This window comes from Amblyomma maculatum, chromosome 5 (genome assembly GCF_055883805.1).
Source record: "Amblyomma maculatum isolate TAMU_Amacu chromosome 5, ASM5588380v1, whole genome shotgun sequence".
Lineage (NCBI taxonomy): Eukaryota > Metazoa > Arthropoda > Arachnida > Ixodida > Ixodidae > Amblyomma > Amblyomma maculatum.
In genome coordinates this window covers 105,017,302-105,029,263 of record NC_139348.1, presented here as the reverse complement: position 1 = coordinate 105,029,263, position 11,962 = coordinate 105,017,302, and positions in this window count along the sequence as shown.

Below are 11,962 nucleotides of genomic sequence, written 5' to 3'. Positions count from 1 at the left end.
TTCATTCAGGTCAAGTATGCGCATAAATTTTGACGGGCGCTTAACTTCCTTCAGTGACTTAAGCCTGCGGCCGAGGCGCGAACCATTTTCGTTCAACCATGTTTCGATTTTACTGGTGACTGTAATGGTCACCTTCTAAGTGATGTCTTCCAGAACCTTACCGAAGTTGGAAAGCTGGCCTACCAACTCAGCTAGAGTGTTTTCTACAGACGTTATGCGGCTGTCCATTGCCTTTTCCTGAGGGTCCTCGCACATAGGCTCGGCTTCCGCGGGGTGCACCCCTGGGTCCGCCGGCGATGACGGCGGGGAAGGTGGGGCTGCTTGTGCAGAGCGCAAAAATTTGTTTTCTGCAGCTAGCTGAGCTACCTGAGCACGAAGCGCTGCCATTTCGCGGCGCATCTCTACAATTTCGGGGGAGAAAGAGGAAGGGGCGCGAGAGGCGGGAGAGGAGGCGACCCCAGCCCAGCTGCCTACCTTGTTCGATGACTTCTTTGAAGCTGCAGACGTTGATGACCCACTGCCTTCCAGCTCCGGAAAGTCCTCAGCCTGGATAATCGGACCGCCTTGGTCCTGTGAAATCTTTTTCGGTGACGTCCTCAATGACAGCTTCTTGGAAGATGGAGATAGCTTCTGATGTGCCGGCACGCCATCAGCCTTGCCGCCGGGATCACCTCCAGACACCTTGCCCTGCGACTGGAGATGCCGTGTTGCTGGGGGCCCTTTGGGGCTCCGGGCTTGCTGAAGCCTTCGAAATTTTCCTTTGCAGGCCTGCGAGCCCGTGAGATGGGCTTCCCCGCAGACCATGCAGGCCGGCTTGCACTCGTGGGGCGCCATGCCATCGGCAACCGTCCCCACGTTTTCACCGCAATGGCCACAGCTTTCTTCGACCGGGCGAGGGATGATGGCCACCCGGTGTCCGATGGTTCCACACCGGTAACAAGCAGAGATTGTTCGCTTGTACTCCCGCACCGGGGTGACCGTTGAGTTGTAGAGGACAAAGCGTTGTACCTTCCAGCCCACGAAGGTGACCAGCGCAACAGACGAGTTTCCGAGCTTGTGGACGAAAGCGATTTCTTCGTCGCGCCAGGTGAGTTTGTTGCGAAGAGTAGCCGAGGTCTCCCGCTCGTGAACGGTGATGACACCCCGACAGACCTCCCCGTTGAGTTTTGCATGGCCAACGAGAGGAAGTGGGCCCTCACTTGAGTTCAGGATGAATTCCCGGACCAGCTTGTTGGCCGTGGCGACGTCTTGGGTGGCGCAGAGAAAAATGTTCTGGTCTCAGAGGGGCCAGATGGTGAGGGCCTTGACCACCTTGGCGCCAACATAGGAGGTAAGGGCTAGGCCTTGGTCACCTGGCTTGAACACTTGACGGCGGTCAATGGTGGCCCACGGCTTCACCACCACAATGATGTCTTCCTTCTCGAAGCGAGGCATCTTGCTTGCACGCCACGATGGCTTCTGGGCCAGCGTAGCCCGTGCGCCGACATCGGCGGCAGGAAAATTTCGAGACGCCGCGTCTGTGCCGGCGGCGGCGGTAGCTTTCTTCGTGCGTTGGCCACGCTTGCGCAGTGCGACCAACGTGAAAAGGCTCTCGTGAGAGATAGCGTCCGATGGTTCCGAAGCGTCTTGAGCAACAACAAGGGAGGTTTCAGTCCACGACAAGGTAGGCGGATCGTAGCCCCGAAGACCGCCGGTCGACATGTTGACCGGCGGCTGAAGGGAGTACCCGTCCAGGGCGATGTTGGCGCTAGCTGACGTAAGGTTTAGCGGGGCTCCCACCTGCCAGAAAAAGTGTATTCTTAAAGACAGAGGGCACAACGCCTCAGCCGACCAATATGATCCCTAAGCATAGAAAGCCAATATCAGGTGTGGTGGTCGGTGATGACGGAGAACGGGCGGCCAATAAAGGACGAAACATTGTATTGTATTGGCCCACACTAGGGCGAAACGGTAACTTTCTGTGATCGAATAATTCCACCCAGCCGCAGAAAGGAGGCGAGTGGCAGACGCAATGACGCGAGAGCGATTAGTCTGCTGTTGGCCGAGAATAGTGTGAATACCAGACCACTGCCCTCGGTTCGTACTTCCGTCGCTGTTGAGAGGTTGAAGTGTGTGAGGATGGTCGGGTTGGTGAGGGCTGTAATGAGTGCAGAAAAGGCTTGAAATTGTTCTTAGCCCCAACAAAATGGGACGTCGTTCTTGAGAGGAATGGAGAGTGGACGAGCCGTCTCCGCAAAGTTGTGGACAAACCGCTGAAAATAGGAACAGACCGAGAGAACCAAGCACGTCACTGGTATGACTGGTACAGCGAGGTTAGGAAATGTACTTACAGTAGGAATTTTGTCGTGTGGACAGGTTGAACGGCATGGGTGTGGATCAAGTTTCCGAGCACCTTGAGTTCAAGTGGGGCCGACGCTACACTTATTCGTGTTCAGCTGAAGGTCAGCTCTTCGGAGGGTTTTGAGAATGGCATCAAGGCGGTGTAGATGGATCTAGAAGGTCGAAGAAAATACAGTGACATCATCGAGATGGCAGAAGCAAGTCGCTCATTTGAAGCAGTGTAGAAGATGGACCATCATGTGCTCGCATGTTTCGGGTGGATTACAAAGGCCAAAAGGTATCACCTTGAATTGGTACAAACCATGGGTATTGACGAAGGTGGTTTTCCCAGTCCCGTTCGTCGATTGCGATCTGCCAATAACCGGAACAAAGGTCATTCGAAGAGAAATAGCGGGCATCGTGCAAGCAGCCGAGGGCATCATCTATGATTGGGGTGGGTAAATGTAATTTTTAATTTTATTGAGGTGTCATTACTCAATGCAGAACCTTGAGGAATTATTCTTTTTAACAAGCATGACAGGTGCCGCACAGAGGCTGCTCAAAGTGTCTAAAATGTTTCTTGCCAATATCTTGTGTACTTACTCTTTTTTGACGTGATCTTCAGAAATGACGACTAAGTAAGGTCGTCTGTGATTGGGGCGGATGCCTCTGGTATCGATGCGGTGAGTAACTAGGGTCGTTTGACGGAAAGGTCGGCCATCAAAATCAAATATATCACTCTACAAAGTCATAAGGCTCGTAAGTGCTTTAGCGCGATTAGAGCGTACGTAAGTCAGGAGGAACCATTCTCGATATGAGGGTCTCCGGAGGTTGGGACGCTGCAGGTCGTGTTGTCACCTCAGCAATAGGTGACATTGCAGATAGACAGTGGGGTCGATTCGGCGAGAAAAATACCCTCAGGAGGAACTCGCTCGAAAAATCCGAATTTTCTTGAGTGGAATTTAAGGGTGGTTGTTCATTACGTGTACGATATTGTGGGGGATAATTTTATGAAGCAGAATTACATCAGTTATGGAGCAAATATTGTAGTCGCCATAAGGAACGGATGGAAAAAGCGAAATGAGCCCATACACAGCGAGTTCTGGTGGCTGGCTAGAAAATGTATTGGAGCAGAAACGTAGCGCTGAAGTTTCAGGAGCTTGCTCGTAAGAACAGAGCTGGAGGTTTATGTAAATCAGTCCAGAAGAATAGTAAAAAAAGAGCTCAGCGAGCAGTTAAAATGTTGAGGATTAATATAACGCCTTGAGGGCAACTGGTGTGCACTGTAAGTAACAGGGATGTGGCAGTCGGCAGGGCTTTTTCGCGCACTATATATACCAATGACTGTAGCTGTGTTACGAACGGTAGATGAGGTAGCAGGTTTGAAGATTTTGTGGAGGCGTAGACTAAGCGAGGAGCTGAGAACCGAAATGTGGGCGCCATTGTCATCAAGAGCAGAAACTGGGGCTCCGTCCTCAAGTATATCAATATGGCTACGTCAGGGGGCGGGGGTCATTACCGAGTTTGTAGTCCGGGTTGGTAATGCAGCGTTACTCCCATGGTTGCACTTTCTAATTTCCTGAGTAGGTGCCGGCGTTTGGTGGGGACGAACTGCGACATGGAACCGGTGAACGGGATCGACGAGCCTGTGGAGATGGAAATCGGCTGGAGTGATGGACAGTCGGGATAGTTTCGGTGCGAGATTCATCTGGTTCAGGAAGAAATTGCCCACGTCCATCATACGCGTTGCGGGGCTCCTCTGGTTGGGCAAGAAAATGTCGAGGTTTATTATACTACCGATGGTTGGAATTGTAATAGGAGCGTTTTTGAGGAACGCACTGCTGCAGCAATAACGCGAAGTGTGGCCGGCTCGGCAGCAAATGAAACAAACTGGGCTGTCGTCTCTGGTGCGCCACTCTGCAGGATTGCGAGTAAAATAATGACATGGGGAAGTCTGGTTGGTGGTAGTAGCAGTCACTAGAGGAACAAGGTGCGATTGTGACGGGGGCTGCACTGGGTTGGAGGAGAGGCCGACTGTGGCAAGTTCCTGGCGGACCACGGCCTGTATAATGGCTACAGTGTCGGACCGGGGAGAAGTGAGTGGTACAGAAGTTGAGGCCTCGAGTTCTGTCCGTACAATCTGAGTCGTGTTCGTTGTATGAGAAAGCTGTTGCAAAGGGGCCAGGTCATCGCAGGATGATATAGCCGCCATGTTCGCAAGGCGCTCAACGCAATGTACGATATTTGCTGTTTAGTTTGCTCTAATATTAGGCAGACTTGAAGCACCTTTTCGACAGTAGGGCAATCTTTGCATAAAAGGAGGTTGACGCATCTTCAGCGATACCCTTGAGGTAATGTCCTACCTTGCCATTTTTCAGCATGAAGTTGTTCACCTTTCGACACAACGCGAGCACGTCTTGGATGTTTGCACGGTAGGACTCAGTGGAGGATTGCGCGCGAGAAGAAAGTTCTGTTTTGCAGCCTAGAGCCCACTCAATGGGCTTCCTGAACTAGTCTTGAAGGCCGATTTTCTAAGTAACCAGCCCTTGTTCTCGCTTTCTGAAACACGTGAGAGCATTTCCTGCCAAATAGAAAATAATGTTAGCCAGCTTCGTGGTCCCGCCCCAGGCGTTGTCCCTCATGCAATGTTCGTACAGATCCAACCAATCGTCAACGTTTGGCTTGTCTTCGCCGTTAAAATGGGAGGGTGGCGGAATTGTGTGGTACTACGGGCTGAGCCGATGTTTCCGCGGTGATAGGGGCTGCCTCAGACGTTATAGTGGCGGTTTCGGACGTTTTTATGATCCCATGTAGGTGTGGCCACTGCGAAAATCAAGCTTTTGGCAGCATAAATGGCATACTGTGTCTATACGCGGATCTGTATTCGTCTCCACCAATATGATACGTCGCAAGAAGGTTAGCCTAGGAAACGCAACAGCTGATAACTTGCGTAAATGTTTCGGCAAGCGCCAGCCTTCTTAGCCCCCACCGTTGCTACAGCTTTGTCTTCTGTCTCCCTGTTATTGATCGACGCATTCAATCGATGTTCAGGAACGCAGGGCATATATCTAACAATAATATTTCTATTGTAGTGTAACACCAATGCTCGGTGACTGTCGACGGTGACAAAGACGACAAGCGTATGTCGAAAAGGCTCGTGCTAAGAAGACGACGGCAAACACAGAAGAGGACGCAAGAGTCTGACGCACTAGTTAAACGTTCGACCATATCTATTTTTGTGTCAAACCCCGCTCTCTTTCTCCCTCACCAGTGGCCAAGGGTCTGCAAGCCCCAGGTTGTTTTTACGCAGAGCATTTTAACAAACATTAGTGTGGACCTTGCTTCCATAAGTCCTATTGGTTGTTCAACGTCCTTTGTGGATATAAATTATGTTTCTATATTTCCATCTAATGTGAAAAACTTACCCTCAAGTCTAATATCCAGTCTCCTGTGTGAACATCTTGAAAAGTTCCCTGATCACACTGTAATTGCCACTGATGTGTCTGTGATTGCACACAAAGCTGCGATTGGAATTTTTTCGGAGTCTCTTTCCTAGCTGTTTTTCGGTGCGTGTCCCGAATTACACACCGATATTTCTAGAAGAGGCTATGACAATTGGGCTAGCGCTACTAAGAGTTCCCTGCAGTTATTCAAAAATAATTTTTCTATCAGACTTTCTTTCTGTTTTGTTGTCACTGGAGTCAGCACGGGATGCTCTGTTGAGCCGCTCACTAAAATATTTCATACCGGGGTGGGTGAAAGAAATACGCTTCATCTGAATCTCCGGACACAGCGGTATTTTCCAGAACGAAGCGGCAGATTTCCTGGCTAAATCAGCTATTGATGCATCTGTTTCATGTACCATCCCTAATATCACCATTTTTTGGAATGTCCCGTTTCCAGCGATGTCAATACCTAGCCGCTACATGAAATGATTCTTTGCTGTCTACAGCCGAATACCAGCATCTCATATACTCATGGAAAGTTCGAGCATGTAGATGCGGGATCAGCCCCACAAACCTTCGTGAGGCTTGCGGTGAAATTGAAAATATTGATTACTTCCTTCTCGCTTGCCGAAGGCTTTCACATCAGAGGAGGGTGCATTTAGAAACTCCAATTGCACGCTTGGGATTTCCGTTGCCTCAAATTTGTCAGTACTTACATAACTACATCACAGCTACGGACAGATTACCTTGCTAATTGCATTCCAAATTTACAAAACTCCAAACTTCTGCTTCCAATTTTTTTTCAATAACTTTTGTGATCTTAAATCTTATGTTTTTGTTTAGTTGTCAATTACTTTAATACACTAATTCAGTTTGTGTAGGACATTTGGCAGTCCACACTGAACCCTGGCTAATCCCCCTTCGTGGGTATGTGCCAAATATCAAGGAAGAAGAAGACCAGAACACCGACCTCAGACTGAATGTACTCTTACATTTGGTGGAGGCTGCTCTTCGTTCCCTCCTCTCACGCTGGAGCTTCGCAGTCGTAGACTCGCTCCGCCATCCGCTATGCCGGAGGCAACAAGCCATACCGCTACACCATGCTCGACTGCTCCCACCGCTCCGCCTGCCATCCTGTGCTCTGGTGGGCTTCGCCAACGTGACCCCAGCTTCTTCAGTGGCGCAGATGACCAGGATGTGGATGATTGGCTTTCGTCATATGAACGCGTAAGCGCATACAACAAATGGGAGGATACCAACAAGTCTGCTAACGTCCTCTTCTACCTGACAGATGTGGCCAATTTATGGTTTCGCAACCACGAACCCGACCTGCCCACCTGGTCGGCCTTTAAAACGAGCTTTTCCGAGGTGTTCGGGCGCCCGGCCATGCGCAAACTCCGCGCCGAACAACGCCTCAAAGCCCGCGCTCAGTTTCCTGACGAGCATTAACCAGCTACAAAGAGGACGTTATGGATCTTTGTAAACGTCTTAATCCTTCAATGGCCGAAGCTGACAAAATCATTAAACTCCTGAAGGGATTCTCCAACGATGCGTTTCATATGTTGGCGGCCAGAAACCCGCAAACCGTCGTCGAAGTGGTTCAGCTTTGTCAAAGTTATGACGTCCTCAAGAGGCAACGAGCTTCTACTCGACGTTCTGTCATGAACGATCGGTTATTCCCGCCTCCGACAGCATGCGGTTTCGCATCTGAACCGCCTTCCCTCCTTGCCGAGATCAAGGCTTTTATACGGGAGGAAGTGGCTCGCCAACTGTCGCTGTTCCCTGCTTCTATTACAACCACCCCATTGCTAAATACTGCACTTCGACGAACCATCCAGGAGCAAGTCACAGAAGTTTTACCACCAAGCTCTCAAATTACGCCTGTGGCAGTCCCGTTAACGTACGCCGCTGTCACCGCCAGACCACCGCCGTGCCCTGTCGCGTATGCTGCGCCGTTGCCACCACCACCACCTCCGCCCCGCCCTCATCTGCCTCCTCGACGTCGGGTCAACAATCCACGGCGGACCACCGACAACCGCCCAATCTGTTACTCATGTGGCGTTTCTGGCCACGTCGCCCGGCTTTGTCGCCAGCGCGCGCAGTCGTACCGCAATGGCCCCCACCTCTACAGTTCCAACTACGGTTCAAACTGAACTATCCCCTCCCCCTGTCGCTGCTGACACCTCTACGGACTCATTTTATCCTGACCGCTCATCCCACTCCTCTCGTCGATCGCCGTCTCCCCGCCTTCGTTACCTTTCGCCGCTGCGCCGTCGCTCTCCTGCTGGCTCGGAGGAAAACGAACAGCCGCCGTTCCGGAGGCAAGAACTGCGTTTTGTTCTACTTGTACAAGTCCTCTGTCTTCTCGGGCAACGTTATCGAAGTGTTTGTTGATGGCGTCGCAGTTCTCGCGCTTGTGGACACTGGCGCCGCTGTGTCTGTTAGAAGTGCCAACTTTTGCCGCCGACTTCGTAAAGTTATGACGCCTGTTTCGAATTTTTTTTTCCGAACTGCCAGCTCGCATCGCATTCAACCTCTTGCGGTGTGCACAGCTCGAATTGTTATTCAGGATGTTTTGTACGTCACCGAATTTCTTGTGCTGTCTCACTGCTCTCAGGAACTGATTCTGGGTTTCGACTTTTTCACCAGTCCTCATGCGATTATTGATTGTGCCCGAGCCAGAATCGAATTGTCTTCGCTTTCACCTGCCGCCTCTACCGACACACCGCTCCACGTCGATAAGATAACCGTGGCCGAAGATACTGACATCCCCACCTGCTCTACCGTCCTCGTGCCCGTTTCCTGCGGCTGCTTTTCCGATTAGACTGTGCTTTTCACTCGGACTCATGCCGCTAATCGGCGCCATTGCTTAGTCCTACCTTCCGCCCTTCTGACCTTCTGTGGTGGCTACAGCGCCCTGTACGTCTCTAACCCGCTGCCTTGCCCTTCAACGCTTCTTCGTGGAGGACGTCTTGGTCATGTCGAGTCATTTGATGACGCTATGACATATCCCGTCTCAGAAGACCCAGCCCCACTCCAGCTCGATACTATTGACTTGCCTGCGTCTGTACACAGCGACAACTTCACTGCAGCTTTTCTGGCTGTTTTTATGCCAGCCTTTCAGCAGATCAACGCGATCAGCTCGTCAGCTTACTTCAGCGCATCCGTTCCTCATTCGACTTTCCTCAGAAATCTTTGGGGCGTGCATCCGTTGTCACTCACTGCATCGACACCGGTACGCACGCCCCGGTACGCCAGCGTCCTTATTGCGTATCGGCTGTAGAACGTCAAGTTATCACCGAGCACGTTAAAGACATGCTTCAGCGTGGCGTCATCCAGCCTTCGTACAGCCCTTGGGCTTCTCCAGTTTCTCTCGTGAGGAAAAAGCATGGCTCTATCCGGTTATGCGTTGACTACAGGCGATTGAATTAGATAATGCAAAAGACGTGTACCCCTTCCACGTATTGATGACGCTCTCGATTGCCTTCAAGGTGCCGAATTTTTTTCATCTGTGCACCTCCGCTCGGGCTACTGGCAGGTACCTATGGCAGCTAACGATCGACCAAAAACCGCGTTTGTGACACCTGATGGTCTCTATGAATTTAGCGTCATGCCGTTTGGATTGTGCAACGCACCGGCCACCTTCGAGAACATGATGGACACAATTCTCTGCGGACTCAAGTGGCATGACTGCCTTTGTTGCCTGGACGATGTTGCCGTGTTTTGAAAAGATTTTACATCACATTTGGACCGTCTCGAGCGTGTGCTAAAGTGTTTGACTGATGCCGGCCTGCAACTAAATTTGAAAAAGTGCTGCTTCGGGGCTCGCCAGCTTCCTATATTGGGACACGTTGTTTCGAAAGACGGTGTTCGTCCAGATCCTGCAAAACTCCGCGCAGTAGCTGAGTTTCCATGCCCAACTTCCCTAAAGGAGCTGCGTAGTTTTATCGGGCTGTGCTCGTATTTTCGTCGCTTCAATCATCTCGCCGCTGACTGAGCTACTTGCCGGTGACGACATTCTTTCGTTTTGGACGTCGACTGTGATGAGGCCTTTTCGACGCTTCGGCGCTTTCTTGTGTCGCCTCCGATTCTCCGCCATTTTGACCCTGCGGCGCCTACCGAAGTTCACACTGATGCCAGCGGTGTAGGTCTCGGCGCTGTCCTTGCACAACGAAAGCCCGGCTACCCAAAGTACGTTGTTGCTTATGCCAGCCGCACCTTAAAAAAGGTCGAAAAAAATTATTCTGCAACCGAAAAGGAGTGCTTGGCCATCATTTGGGCCATTGGAAAGTTCCGCCCATATCTCTACGGTCGTCCCTTTTCTGTTGTTACGGACCATCACGCACTTTGCTGGTTGTCCACCCTTAAAGACCCATAAGGCCGTCTTGCTCGTTGGGCCCTCCGCTCACAAGAGTACGACATTCAGGTCACCTACCGGTCTGGCCGTAAGCATTCTGATGCCGACGCCCTGTCTAGGTCTCCTCTTCAATGCGGCTCTGACTCGACAGTTATCACCATGGGTGACTCAGCTTCACTAGAAATTGTCGACATGCCCAATGAACACAGGCAAGACCCTCGGATCACTTCTCTTCTCACGCTTCTATCTACACCTTCTCTGCGTCCAGCTTCTCGAACGCTTCGCCGCCAAGCTCGTCATTTTGCCATCCGCGACGGCATGCTTTACCGCCGAAATTACCTTTCCGACGGACGCAAGTGGCTCTTTGTCATTCCTCGACACCTTCGTTCGGAAATATGCGCCGCTTTTCACGCCGATCCTCAGTGTGCCCACGCCGGAGTTTTGAAAACTTACACTCGTCTTCGCCTCTGCTATAACTGGCAGGGTATGTATCGCTTCGTGCGTGCTTCGTGCGTCATTACATCCGCGCATGGCAGGAATGCCAACGCCGCAAAAACCCGCCACACCACTCCATCGTTCCGATGCAGCCCTTGCCCTGCCCCAGCCGGCCATCCGATCGTGTGGGTATTGACCTTTATGGGCCACTACCAGTCACTCCAACTGGTAACCTTTGGGTCATCGTGGCTATTGACCACCTTACCCGCTACGCAGAAACATCATCTTTACCTTCTGCGTCGGCGCCGGACGTTGCGTCGTTCGTCCTGCACCATCTAGTTCTGCGCCAGTGACCGTGGCCGTGTTTTCCTTTCCGAGACCGTTGAAGCCCTTCTTCAGCAGTGCCGCATTGTCCACCGTTCTACCTCGGCCTACCATCCGCAGACAAATGGCATGACGGAACTTTTTACCCGAAGACATGCTGGCCATGTATATCGCGTCCGACCACTCAAACTGGGACCGCGTCCGTGTGCTGTGCGATGTCAGCGCACGTTAAAGATCCCCAGGTTGTCGAAATTACTCCGTAGCCCTCCACTACGGCTCCTCTTTCCACTTTCATTCCCACCTTCCTCCCTTCCCTTACGGCGCGGTTCGGGTGTCCACAGAGCAAGTGTGACAGTTACTGCGCCTTTCCCTTCCTGTGAACCAATTCATTATTTAATTCTCCCTTTCGTCACGTACGCTTATAATACTGCCATACAAAGCACGACCGGCTTCTCCCCCTTTTTCCTTCTATACGGCAGTGAACCCACCTCAACTTTGGACAAGGTACTTCCTTATCGCCCTGACACCTCCGAATCGACCACCGTCTTTCAAGCGGCAGTATATGCAGAAGAATGTCGCCAGTTCGCCGGATCATTTACAACCCAGAAGCAAGGTCACCAGCATTTCCTTCGCGCACCGTCTTGTCCAGCTCCTTCATACAGCACAGACTCCCTCGTGTGGCTTTGGGTTCCTGCCACCCCATCCAGCGTCTCTGCCAAACTTGCTTCCAAATATCATGGCCTATATCGGGTTATTTGCCAGACCTCTCCGGTGAACTACGTTACAGAACCACCTGCACCGACACCGGATATGCGTCGCCGCGAGCGTGAAACAGTGCACGTGGACCGCCTCAAGGCCTGTTATGACCCTCCTGTTGTGTCGATGCCATGAGTCGGCAGGAAGCCTCCTTTTTCTTCCGAGGATAACTTTAGTGTCACACCAATGCTCGGTGACTGTCGACGGTGACAAAGACGACAAGCGTATGCCGAAAAGGCGCTTGCTACGAAGAAGACGGCAGACAAAGAAGAAGATGCAAGAGACTGCCGCGCTAGTTAGACGTTCGACCAGAAAACCGATCTGA